Raw genomic sequence first — 14,650 nt, 5'->3', positions numbered from 1 at the left:
TCCATTGTAAAAAGTTTTGAGACCTCATAGAAGCCAAGTCCTATTTAAATTATTTTGTAGTTATAAAACAAATTTTAGTAATTGTATCAATAGTTTTCTTTCATCATTCTCCTGCCCTTACCCCAATATTATTCGGGGTCGGCGCAGCATGTCTTCTCCTTCCATACTTCGCTGTCAGACGTCATCTCACAAGTAACATTCTTTCTAGCCATATCGTCTTTCACATAATCCATCCATCGTTTCCTTGGTCGTCCTCTACCTCTATATCTTTCCACATACATGCTCAATAGTTTTTTTTATATTATAATTATAGTGACTTGGCAATGAGCACAAATTAAATTGCTTGCTGCCTGGAATTATGTGCAAATGTTACTGACGAGACCTGTTATTTGTGTGACTCATGATGGTCAGTACCGACTACATTTTTTTTCCAAATAGAAATGTCGCAAATTATATTCGCTTTACTCTCCTACAATATACATCTATTATACACGTGAACCTTTCTCTGAAATCAATCTGTTTATTGTAGAAAACCGCATTAAAATCCGTTGCGTAGTTTAAAAGATCTAAGCGTTCTGCGGGAAGCGACTTTGATTTATTTATTTATTTGAAACACCATCGGCATATTCACAAAAACACTTATGTAATTGCAGTGTGATACAGCACTACAGGCATTTACAGCACTGTTGAATTAAATAAAAAGCAATACACTCTTAAATAATATTAAAAACTTAAGCTTAAACAAACATAGACAAATACGGCTTAAGGCAATACAAACAAAATAAATAATTATAAGCCCCTAAATATAAATTTTAAAAATAAAAGTACAATAACAACATAGTAATCTTACTCACTTACAGCGTATAATAACGATTTCTTATTTACACTATCAAGAGATTGATGAACATAAAAAGGGTCGTTACACACGATCGGGAATTCGTTTCCGCTTTTTGTTTCACTAATTTCTCGCTCGATCCATCTGACTTTTGTTTTGTTATCTGATTTTAAGTCTTCATTACACAGTATAAAACAAAGTCGCTTACCGCTGTCTGTCCCTATGTATGCTTAGATAGAGTGATACGAGAGAAAGGTTTTTGTGTATAGAACACGAGTGTAAATACTAGGCTGAGATGGCCCAGTGGTTAGAACACGTGCATTTAAGCGATGATTACGGGTTCAAAGAGCAAGCACCATTAAATATACATGTGCTTAATTTGTGTTTGCGCGTAAATCTTCTCGTGCTCGGCGGTGAACTGCCACTTGTGTATTCCACAAACCTGCATTGGAACAGCGTGATGGAATATGTTCCAAACCTCTCCTCAAAGGGAGAAGAGGCCATAGCCCAGCATTGGAAAGTTTACAAGCCGTGCGTAAGGACTTAATAATTCTCATATCAATAAATGAGTTACAATATGTCACTTCCGTCTTCCTGTAAACAAAAACCCCTCACTTGCAGCTCGCCATCGCCATTACCATGCAAATCACCAAAGTTCGGTACATTAAACCAGCCCCAAATCGCTAATGCGCCATCCGTGACCATTAATCTGCTTCCCGCGTGCTTGCAAAACCAGGTCTTCGCTGAGCCTATTACTACGCTAATGTTTACCAGAATACTCTTACATTAAGCTTCAATTAGTTGAATAGAGATGAATAAATTTGATATTTACAAATAGTCGGCCGACGTTACAGCTCCACCTGTCATTTTACTAATATTATAACCGGGTTGGTTATAATATTAGGCTTTGCACGATTGCAATACAAATACTAAATATACTGTCTTCTATATTGAGAATGTTTTATACATATAAAGCTTCCTCCTCAATCAATCTATCTTACTTGGTGGTTGGGCTTTGTGCAAGCCCGTCTGGGTAGGTACCACCCACTCATCAAATTTCTACAGCTAAACAACAGTACGCAGTATTGTTGTGTTCCGGTTTGAAGGGTGTGCCAGTGTAACTACAGGCGCAAGGGCCATAGCATCTTAGTTCCTAAGGTTGGTGGCGCAGTGACGATGTAAGGAATAGTTAATATTTCTTACAGCGTCATTGTCTATGGGTGATGGTGACCACTTACCATCAGGTGGTCCATATGTATGAACGCCAACCTATTCCATAAACAAAAATCTATTAAAGAAACGACATCAAAATCCGTTGCGTAGTTTCATCTAAGCATATATAGGAACAGACAGGGGTAAGCGACGTTGTTTTATAGAATGTAATGATGAAGAAAAAGTTTGTATATATATTTGTTACTACATTTAACTTAGATATAGATTATCGAATATAGTTCCTAAACAGTCATTTATCGAGAAATAATGTACTTAAAATCTAAGCTTACCCCTTCCCTTCCCTAAGCTACAGTACAATTACAGGGCGTGTATTCGTTCCTACCCTTTATTAATAAATAGGCTAACTTATTAAAAGTTGTTTCTTTCCCTCGCCACTTTTTTTATCTCAGTTCAAAATATTTTTATATGAAATAATTTCAATCAGCTACGTTAACATTTAATATAATATTAACAAACATATACATATATTAAGCATTCACTCGCATTTGTAGACAATAGTTCTTGCCATTTGGTCAATGGAAATCAGCGTTAATACCCGATTCAAAATCAAAATCAAAATGAACTTTATTCAAGTGAGCTTTTACAAGCACTTTTGAATGGTCATTTTACAAATAAGTGAAGCTACCACCGGTTCGGAAAGTAGATTCTACCAAGAAGAACCGACAAGAAACTCAGTAGTTACTCTTTTTCAACATTTAAAAAAATACAAAATCATGTCAGTTAATACAATTATTTAAATACTGTCAATAATATGATAGTCGTAAAGCTCCCAAACCAATATAAGATGAATTAATCCTGTGTCGTCACAATCACAATGTGTAAATAAAGAGTTCTACTATTTATTACTTCATAAGTAATACGTAACAAAAACTTGAGTCATATAGACATTTTATTATCTTTCGTTATTCTATTCTATTCTATGGCCGAAGCTTGATCAACTTTTATGGATATATGACTTGAACTTTTTCCGTTTCTATAATAAACTCCAAGACATTATAACTTTGCCTTTTTATGAATTCAAATCATTTGTATAAAAGTACATTGTTAAACAAGGCATATTATTCATTATACATCCACTGAATACTCTCCACAGCAATTCTTGGTATTGTTGGGTTTCCATTGGAAGGGTTAGTGACCAAGTTTGACCTCTGTGGTCGAGTGGTATGCACACTGGTTTTCATGGGTACGCCACTCTAAGGTCCTGGTTTCGATACCCGGCCGAATTAATGTAGATTATCATTAGTTTTCTATGTTGTCTTGGGTCTGGGTGTTTGTGGTGCCGTCGTTACTTCTGATTGTTCCACAACACAAGTGCTTTAGCTACTTACATTGGTATCAGAGTAATGTATGTGATGTTGTCTCGTGTTGTTGTTTCACACACAATATTAACAAAAATCAATGTCATAAAATCTTACATAAAAAAGGCATGAGTGACATAACACCTAAGTACTAAACGTTAACGCTCATTAACGATTTCAGGGATGATTAATATTCCTACGACGTCAAAGGCTATGGCTAGTGACCATTTAACGTCAGGTGGCTAATTTGCCCGTCCGACCTACTTTATTTCACATTAAGAGTTACATAATCAACTTACATGCATTTATGAATTTGAATCGTATTTTTAAGCTAAATATAAAATATGAACGTTCCGCTTATTTTTTAATTGAGATACAGCCAGTATGTATATTAATAATATTTATACTATTACACGAACATTATTAATTATTATATAAATTATACACCAAATAAAAAAGATTTTGCGTTATCTGTGCACAAGTCAGCATTCGAAGGCAAAATTAAAAAAACAAACAGTGTCATTAAGACAAATATATACAATTATATATGTCGCTGAGTTCAATAAATTTACAATTTGTTTAGATAATTTGAGTATTTTAAATAGGATATCCCCTAAAATCAAAATGACATCACATCCTTGTCTAATATTACATTACTAGTAATGATTATGTGCTCCTGAAAGATTTCTGCAACGGCAACCTTAAAGGACTTATGTATTAATGTTGTCAACTCTTGTTGGCAACTTGTCAACTTCAGGACTTATTGTGCACAGGTGAAGCACAAATAAGTGCACTTTTTCCCACTCTCATAATCCGGGACGGCGAATCTGACGGAAATCATCCAGGCGCCGAACTAACAGCCAACAGCCTTACCTACTTATCGAGGTAACATCTCCAAATTCTTTCGACATTTTTTTTTATTATCCATGTTATTTATCCATAGAACCTTTTTCATAATTTATTTCGATTATTTAAACTTTCAGGAAGCGGTCTGATTAGCCGTAACACAGGTTATTAAATTAGCCTAGCTAGTTTAGCCAATACTTAATCAATATTTCATTCGATAATTATACTATTACACAGAGACCTATTCACATAGATATACCATGTAATTCATAAAGATGTATTTTGTGTGTGTGTGTGTGTGTGTGTGTAAATATTATAAGAGTAAGATAAGGCCTCTGGATCTACAGGGCTTATTAACTAAATGTACGAACGAGGCAACCAAATATCGTTTTAATAATAATTAAATTATAAGTTAAAAATAACAGTTAAGAAATTTAACAGCATGGGATCCACCTATTGAGAGGTGGTTCCAAGCATAGGCTCCTTAAGGAATATATTTTTGTTACTTCATTAATATATTTGATTAAAATCTGTTGAATAGCTTAAGATTTGCGAGTAAGTCAGGGCATTGAACTCATTAACTATGAGATATATAATAATAATAATAATTAATAATATATTGCTTTACAACTCTTATGTAATTTTATACTAAAATAGCGTATTTTGAAATAAATCAAATAAAACTTTATTTCAATAAATTCACAATATTAATGTATATTTGATTATGATATGTCAATTAAATAACATTTAACAATGACAATAATGACATTGATAAAATATTAAAGTTAAATTGTTAATAAAAAAAAAACACATCACGGCACAGAAAATTAAATTTTATTATATATAAAAAAAAACATCAAAACAAAAAAGCAGCAACAAAAAATAAAGCTGATTAATTAAATTAATAAAATAAAAGCAAAAAGAAAAGCGTCAAAATTTATTTTAATTAAAAAATATATAATATACTTACATCGATATAATTAAATGCACAATACATTTAAACCTCCTTGCACTGACCACGTCATAATCTATCAACGATTTCAAAAATCGAACGTCATTCAAAAAAAAACACAGATTTTCAATTACAATTTTAATTATGACACGAAAACGTTTTATGTATCTGCCTATCCTTTTTCCGAGCGAACCTCTCCCTCTGATCCTTATACACGATAGTCCGGGATTTAGGAGGCGAATTTACAACTATACGTATCATTTATGACGTTATTTACATCGGTTTATGTATTTTTTATTCATGGCGTTAGAAAACGGGGCACCGTTTGGTATTCGTAGGGTTTTTTAGGTGCGATTTCGTTGTGGCTCGCGAAAAATCGATACGATCCCCCGCGCACGTCCGACTCGGCCCGGGCACGGGCGGTGACTGAGGGCCGATATAATAAGTGCTGCCCTCTGTAATATATTGATGCGCGAATGACAGATTGTTATGCACTTAGAAGCTTTTATAATGCTTTATTTCTTTATTGTTTTGCGATCAAATAAATAATATCATTCAGTACACTTTAAAATACAAGCATTAGCTATTTTGTTACGAAAATAGTCAAACATTTCTCCTTATTATCTATGTTAGATATTTTTAGATTTCTGTTTAGTTCGTATGCTTGCCACATAGATTTCCAGTTTATTATATGTTTTAAACATATATACATATAAGATAACATTGATAAATTTGTGTATATAAATATAATCTAAATTATAAGGATCATAACACACTTCTTTTTATCAATAAATATAAACAACATAAAACATTTCACGCCCATAATGTGTGTATATTAAAACTAGCGTCCCGCTGCATCTTCGCACGGATGCAATGCTGATAGAAAATATTATAAAATGTCTGAGGTTTTTGAAGACATTTATTATTTACAATAATAAGTGTTTACAAAATTCAACCTCAAAATAATCAGTGTTTCTCTACGATATTGTGCATGTATTATATATAAGACTTCCTCTTGAATCAATCTATCCATTAAAAAAACCGCATCAAAATCCGTTGCGTAATTTCAAAGATCATATGTACATAGGGACAGACAGCGGTAAGCGACTTTGTTTTTTACTGTGTAATGATAATGATGATGATTTAATTTTTATCATCTATGCGCTTCCATTCTTTTATCAGATTGTGTTGAATTTTAGGTCTCTATCTAAACTGGTTCCTGTAACAAAATAAATATATATTTGTATGTTTTTCAATATAAACATTTTATGTTGACCCTTCTATCCGGGCGAGGTCAATACGAATAGTTATAATACATATAAATTAATTTACAAGAATTCGATTCATACTCTTTAAATAATCGTTTAAAGATCAAAATCACAATAAACTTTATTCAAGTAGGCTTTTACAAGCACTTTTGAATCGTCATTTTACGATTAAGTGAAGCTACCTAATGCGAGACCAAGGGCTGACTTACATTCGTTATTATTAATAAGTATATACATATATATAATTAACTGAGACAGCTTTCGTTCTTAGGTCTTCTGGGGCCGGACATTGTCTGGAATAGTGAACAGGGTAGTAGGCTCAGTTAATGAAAGTTACTCTCATATCTGAAACACCAGAATGCAAGTTTATGGAGTATGTTTGCTGGAAGTTTTTTGCATTTGTTAGGCCGTGGAAATGCCCTAAAAATCGCCCCCAATATTTATCAGACATCGAAATGGTGTGGAGGGAATTCAGAAACGACCAGTGGCGGATTTACAAATCTGCCGCTAGTAGGCTATTCAATTTTTGCCGCCCTTACTTTTTTTGCAACATTTATGATTTGTGTTGTTGGTGTCATTACATCGGTTTTTACTCGTTATTAGTATGATTATAAACCAGGTGATATTTCTGTCAGTTACTAGATTATTTTTCCAACCCGCTATGCAGTGACAAGTATACGGATTACGGACGTAATGTGTATACATATGATTATAAGTTTTTTTTTAATTTCTGTAAGATAATAAAAAATTTGGGCTAAATTTGCCGCCCCTCTAAATCCGCCGCCCTAGGCTCCAGCCTACTTAGCCTATCGGTAAATCCGTCACTAAAAACGACTGAAACCTAAAATTATTTGTAAATAACTACTGAAATCCATGAAACCTAATTAATATCACAGTTCAAAATTTGCACTAAAATATTAATACAATGTAAGTTATAATTATTTATACCTTCTATTCAATTTTCGACCATCTAACAATTTTTCTTCAGTAAGTTATAAACAAAAACGCTTTTCAACCTCTCAACCCCCTAACGTTCACCCCAGAGGGTTGAAAATTTTAATATGTTATTATTTTAACGTCCCAAACCACACATCAAGTAATCATAATGATGCTAATTACTCGGGCTTCACCGGCATTATTGATTGGCCTGTTATGTCTCAAGTATAATGTATAGTCTGTTAATAAAATTTGTATTTGGTTTTTTTCTATTTTGTACATAATATTATAAAAGTAAAAGTCTGTAAATTACCCACTGCTGGGTTAATGCCTCCTCTCCCATTAAGGAGAGGGTTTGGAACATATTCCACCACGCTGTTCCAATGCGGGTTGGAACGCACTTTTGGCAGAATTTCGATGAAATTAGACACATACAGGTTTCCTCACGATGTTTTCACCGCCGAGCACGAGATGAATTATAAACACAAATTAAGCACATGTATATAGCGGTGCTTGCCTGGGTTTGAACCCCGAAATCATCGGTTAAGATGCACGCGTTCTAACTGGGCCTTTTCGGCTCATGATATTACAGTTATTTAATTATTAAAAGATTTTTTTTAATCTGATAAATAAATATGACCCCTAAAGTCTTTGGCTGAGATCGTAGGTTCCTTTGTCATCAAATATTATATTCATAAAAATAAATGTTAGAATAATCATCGTCCATGCGTTCATAGACAATCTATACTAATATTATAAATGTGAAAGTAACCCTGTCTGTCTGTATGTCGCTCATTATTGCCGCACTACCAAAACACTCAACCGAATTTGATGAAATTTGCTATGCTATGAAACGAGCTTGAACTCCAAGAAACAAGAAAGGACATAGGCTACTTTTTTGCCAAATACATGACAAACCTGCTTTTCTATATGGATCAGAGTGTTGGACTACAAAAGGGATGGCTGAAAGACAATTGCATGTTGCGGAGATGAGAATGCTGAGAGGAATGTGTGGTGTTACGCGAATGGATAGAGTAAGGAATGAGTACATAAGAGGAAGTTTGAAAGTGACACCGATAGCCGAGAAATTATGTGGAAGGCGGCTATCACGGTATGGGCATGTAATGCGGAGGAATGAGGAACATATTGCGAGGAAGGTGAGCATGGATGAGGATGGATATAGAGGTAGAGGACGACCAAGGAAACGATGGATGGATTGTGTGAAAGACGATATGGTTAGAAAGAATGTTACTTGTGAGATGACGTCTGACAGAGAAGTATGGAAGGAGAAGACATGCTCCGACCCCAAATAAAATTGGGATAAGGGCAGGAGGATGATGACATGACAAACGCGACCGAGGGTAGTAGGTAGTAGGTAGGTAGGGTACTAGTAAAGAATATTTTGATTCCGTTCAGCAGATTTGCTGAAAATATTCCCTTGTATTATTAATGACTATTGTAATATTAATTTATTAACATAACAATTAACAACATTAAATGCTTAAATATATATATACAAATATTAACTAAAACTAGTTACTGTATAAATCTTGACCGCGTGCAATGGTGGCAAGAATGCTAGCAGCATTTCTCCGTTGAATCGCAATTCCGATCCTCTGGGCAAACGAACCAGCCCTCCTGTCACCAGTGAGGCGAGGTGTTATACTTTTGATGAAGCTTTTTGCACCACTACTCCAAGGGCCAAACGTTTCGACAGCAAATGGAACAAATTCCCTTGTATAGATTATTTATGTAAAGTATTTGGAAATCAAATCGTGCTCAAAGTACTTACGGGGTACTAACTTTTATTTATTGCGCACTTAACGTCGATAGCTCGAGGTTTCTGAGAAACCGTTTACTTCTTTCTTTTAACTTGGGTTTATAAACAGTCAAAGGCATAAGTTCGTACTGAACTCTTTTTCTTCAATTTACTTTTTTTTAATTCATGATATTAATATAGATTAAAATAATCGTATAAATAAAACAACAAAATATTACTGATATTGTCATAAAAAACTCATTTTTGTTTTTTCTTACAAACTGTTATGTTTTTCTTTATCGTTTAATATCTTTGCAACAATCAACTGAAAAAATAATCTAAACTGATGGTAGGGCTATGTGCAAGCCCGCCTGGGTAAGTACCACCCACTCATCAGATATTCTACCGCTAAACAACAGTACGCAGTCTTGTTGTGTTCCGGTTTGAAGGGTGAGTGAGCCAGTGTAACTACAGGCACAAGGGACATAGCATCTTAGTTTCCAAGATTGGTGGCACATTGACGATGTAAGGAATAGTTAATATTTCTCACAGCGTCATTGTCTATGGTTGAAGGTGACCACTTACCATCAGGTGGCCTAAATGGCCAAACAATACCATAAATAAAAAACTAGCACTAACTCAGTACATAGCCTCAATTTTATCATCATAAGAGAATCTTATCTTAAAGAATATAAAATATTTACTCTGTTTTTTTCAAGATGTCAAAAATTTCAAGTTATAATTTTTTAAACCAGTACTAAACTTCTTGCATTAAAAAAGACAAACCACTAAATTTTTTTTATTCTATGATATGCATAATTAATGCACTCTCCTCCTCCTTTTACGACTTTCTTCTGTGACTTCATACTTGCAGAAAGAGAATCATCCATCCAGCTCACGTTGCTGGGCCCAGTTTCGAACATAAAGCAGAAGCAGTCTTGTCATGATTTTTTAAATATACTTCAACAACAACAACAGCCTGTAAATTCCCACTGCTGGGCTAAAGGCCTCCCCTCCCTTTGAGGAGAAGGTTTGAAACATATTCCACCACGCTGTTCCAGTCCGGGTTGCTGGATGAAATTAGACACATGCAGGTTCTTTCACGATGTTTTCCTTCACCGCCGAGCACGAGATGAATTATAAACACAAATTAAGCACATATATATAGTGGTGCTTGACTGGGTTTGAACCCGCAATCATCGGTTAAGACGCAAGCGTTCTACCACTGGGCCATCTCGACTCTCGAGGAGCGCCAAACGCCCTCTAAAGCGGCACCTACGGGGTACTTACCGTTTACGGGCGCCACAAGGGCTACAAACGCTTTTGCTAAATACGGTTTACATAATACTCGTATAGTCTAAGCAGATAACTGCAGACCTCTTCTCCTCTCTAGAGGATTCTCTTTCCCGAGACTCTATACAATTTAGAATAGTTTGTATTAGATTTTCTCAATTGTTTGAAATAATCATTACATAGTATAAAACAAGTCGCTTACCGCTGTCTGTCCCTATGTATGCTTAGATCTTTGAAATTACGTAACGGATTTTGGTGCGTTTTTTTTTAATAGATAGAGTGATTCGAGAGGAAGGTTTTTGTATATAATACATGGAAAATATATAATTTTAGAAGCTTCTAATGTGATTTCGTAAATAATAAAATAGACACATCTTTTGTAGAATGTTTATTATCTGTATTTTAACCGTCGCTAGTGTTAAAATAAATATCAGTTATTACTATAATTGTATTTTATTTTTTAGATAAAGAATCACCTGTTTTACATATACATATAATGAAATTGGAGTGTCTGTTTGTAATATTAAAATAGCCCTATTTTACTCAATGCATATGTATATAAACACGGTACATATACCGAAATAACATTTTTTACAATTTTTGTCAATCTGTCTGTTTGTTCCGACTAATCTCTGACACTGCTGGACCGATTTTGACGGGACTTTCACTGGCAGATAACTGATATAATAGGGAGTATCTCTCCACTATTTTGATATATTATAACGCTTACAAGATCGTTAATTACAGCTACTTAATTAATACGTTTGCCATCACCGACCGAGCAGGACCTCCAAAAGAAAGTAGCCATGTTAGAAATTTCGAAAACATAACTCACTCCAATACCGACGAATTAATAGATGTAAATTAAAATACATGTATTCTTATTTTATACTCCTTCCGACCTCAAGTGTAACAGTTTTTTAAAAAAAAGAATAGAAAATAAACTCATCACACACTATAAATTAAAAATATAAACAAAATGTTAATAAATTTACTTAATTATATTTTAAAAATTAAATTAGAAATTTTAAAACACCCGACACAAAAAACATAAGCTACCTTTAAAAAGTAAAAAATAATAAAAGAAAATTAATCCTAAAGTACCTACATGTATAAATATGCATTAATATTAAAAAAAAAAACTTCGCGTTGATTTCAGACATACAGACAGACACGTCAAACAACACCCCTCTTTTTGCGTCGGGTGTTAAAAATAAGTAATAATAAAAACAAGCTAAAACGATATATCTACTATGACTGAAATTATAACTCCAAAACACTGAAATTTCGCGCCAATAAGTAAAGCCACTTTGACAAGTAACCTCGTGTTTTTTTTTTAAATAAGACGCTACAAGGTATTGATGCATTAGGCACTAAGACTACAATATAATTCCTAAAACACTGTTATATAAAAACTTAAAAGAATAATAATAATAAAATAGTGGAAGTACTGGAGTTAAAATAGTATAATTCGTTTTAATTATTTAAACACACGACTGACAATATGTACTATTTGGAAAATAATTAGGGGCTTGGCCTCAATTAATATAATGCTAGTCATTATGAATTAATAATTTATTGATGTATATGAGTTTGAATTAATAAATTAAAAAATGATTTAATTGAAATTTCGATTTAAATATATCCATTTTGAAGTGCAATTGTGGGCAACAGTGGAATTTTGCAAGCCACCAGTTACCACCACAGTTACAACCACTTGCACAAGGGACAGGAGGACCAACAAATATTTAAAAAAAAAAAAACGAAAAAAAATTTTAAATTTCGAATTCATTGCTGATATTTGAAATTTAACGACAATCGTTTTTCGGTCGATGTTTCTGTCAGCCTAATCGCTATTCAGACACGCTCCTGTTCCCACCTGTATATCTATTTCGCATTTCTTGGCTAGGGAGCACAGATATGTAATTAGAAATTACGTTCTTGATATAGTCTGTGAGCGAGATGGTGCAGTTACACGTGAAGGTTAAAATCGGTTAATATCGAAATTCAGCCGGACCACTTAATTTTTGTTGAGGGCGAAGAAAACATCGTGAGACAACTTAACGGCTTAAAGTTTTTCGTGTATATGTAACATACTGGGATTGGAGCAGCGTGGAGGAGCTCCATATCCTTTCTTCTGAATGAGGAAACCCTAGTCCAGGAGTGAGGCACTTACTGTCCGTTAGGTTAGGTTATATATACAGTAGAACCAGTAAGCTAAAAACTGTATACATAAAATTTATAGAGTTTTCGACTTAGGCGGATTTTGATTCGACATAAAGAGGTTGAGATTTATTCTAATAAATTTTATAGTTAAATATTATTATTTATTATTTTCATATACCTAATCAACTACCTTTCGAAACATCCTAGAAATAATATGGTGTTAATAAAATCCTATAACTTATTTTTATACAAACCAGGGAGGTAATAAATCAAATGAGTAATACATTGAACTTCATTACGATTTTCTCATCTTCCATCAGTCCACTTACCCTACCAATTCGTCAGTAGGCTGTTTTGCTAACGAACCTTCACTGGCAGCCTGAGAAACCTATAGGTAAGATGGTACCAGTAACGGATTTACCAATAGGCTAAGTAGACTGGAGCCTAAGGCGGCAGATTTAGAGGGGCGGCAAATTTAGCCCAAATTTGTTATTATCTTACAGACATTAAAAAAAAGTACTTATAATTATATGTATACACATTATGTCCGTAATCCGTATACTCGACACTACGTAGCGTGTTGGAAAAATAATCTAGTAACTGACAGAAATATAGGTGGTATTTCTGTCAGTTACTAGATTATTTTGTTTATAATCATACTAATAACGGTAAAAAAACCGACGATAGAACACAAATCATAATCATCTGTTGCAAAAAAACGTAGGGACGGCCTATTAGCGGCACATTTGTAAATCCGCCACTGGAAGGCACCTATAAAATTCTCAGTGACAGCAGTAAGCTATTTTTATGATTCTAAAACACGTAAAGAGGTTGACTTTGTAATTAAGCTTGCGGTTATTTCGGATTTCTATCTAAAATTCATCTCGTGTTCAATAGAAACAGGGAACAAGGTAAGGAACAGCATTTGACGAATTTAAAAAAATAAAATTATCACGTCTTTGTCCTCACAACAGCAAAGTTTACTGATATTAATGAAAATATTGAAAATACTGTACACTTCATGGCCAAAGAAATTGTCTTAAAAATCACGCTGTTGCGGATTTTCGGCCATCAATGTGGTGCGGGTGAATCTTGGAATTTTTGATTATATATTATATTGGAATCTTGGAATTGGGATTAATCTAAACATACTCGGAATTCCCCGTGATAAACCTGGTAGAAGATACAGAGTGTTCCAACATCTCTACGCAAAGCCAAAGGATTTAGCAGATCGAAAAGGACTTAAACGTCGATAATTCGACACCGCTCTGCGTTGGATGAAGCTGCAAGCAAAGCAGCAAATGGAAGGAGCTGGTATTAGAGAGCACCCGACCAGAGGTGAGAGCAGTACTCCATGTGGGGCCGAATTTGTATCTCAGGCTGACGTAGATACTGTCTTGGCCGTGCTGAGCACATCGAGTTATTATTATGCCAATTTAGCTTCCCTTTTTAATTAAATACGGAAGTGAGCTTGAAATATCAACGCCAAGTATTCAGATACTAGCCGTGGCACCTCTTAGACAGGAGGAATGAATGAACATCTATTGGGCATACATTATATTTTATCTTTGTAGCCAATTTGATTACTTTTAATTAAATGAATTAACTTAAGCTAAGTTGAGAAAATACTTATACAGATTATTCGATGGTATTAAATTTCGTAACCATTTAAAAATAGGTTAAGTATCGAGTCGAGATGGCCCAGTGGTTAGAACGCGTGCATCTTAACCGATGATGGCGGGTTCAAACCCAGGCAAGCACCGCTGATTCATGTGCTTAATTTGTCTTTATAATTCATCTCGTGCTCAGGGGTGAAGGAAAACATTGTGAGGAAACCTACATGTGACAAAATTCATTGAAATTCTGCCACATGTGTATTTCACCAACCCGCATTGGAACAGCGTGGTGGAATATGTTCCAAACCTTCTCCTCATAAGGAGAGGTCTTAAGCCCGGCAGTGAGAATTTACAGGCTGTTGTTGTTATTTGTTGTTGTTAAAAATAGGTTGGATTATTAAACTGTGTACTCTATTAAGAATATATAAATTAAAAAAAAAAACAACTA

The 14,650-nt window shown here is 34.2% G+C and overlaps 1 protein-coding gene across 1 annotated transcript in view; it reads right to left on the bottom strand.

Annotated features, from left to right (window-relative positions):
- The window catches only part of LOC124541698 (Kv channel-interacting protein 1), a 92,012-nt gene extending 86,370 nt beyond the window's left edge, over window positions 1-5,642 (bottom strand). The window contains exon 1 of the mRNA XM_047119629.1: window positions 5,183-5,642. The gene's annotated coding sequence lies outside the window, so the exon portion shown is untranslated. The remainder of the gene's footprint in view (window positions 1-5,182) is intronic.
- Between the last annotated feature and the right edge of the window lie 9,008 nt (window positions 5,643-14,650).

Source organism: Vanessa cardui, chromosome 28, assembly GCF_905220365.1.
Source record: "Vanessa cardui chromosome 28, ilVanCard2.1, whole genome shotgun sequence".
In the NCBI taxonomy this organism is placed as follows: domain Eukaryota; kingdom Metazoa; phylum Arthropoda; class Insecta; order Lepidoptera; family Nymphalidae; genus Vanessa; species Vanessa cardui.
This window is presented reverse-complemented; position numbering and strand designations above follow the sequence as displayed.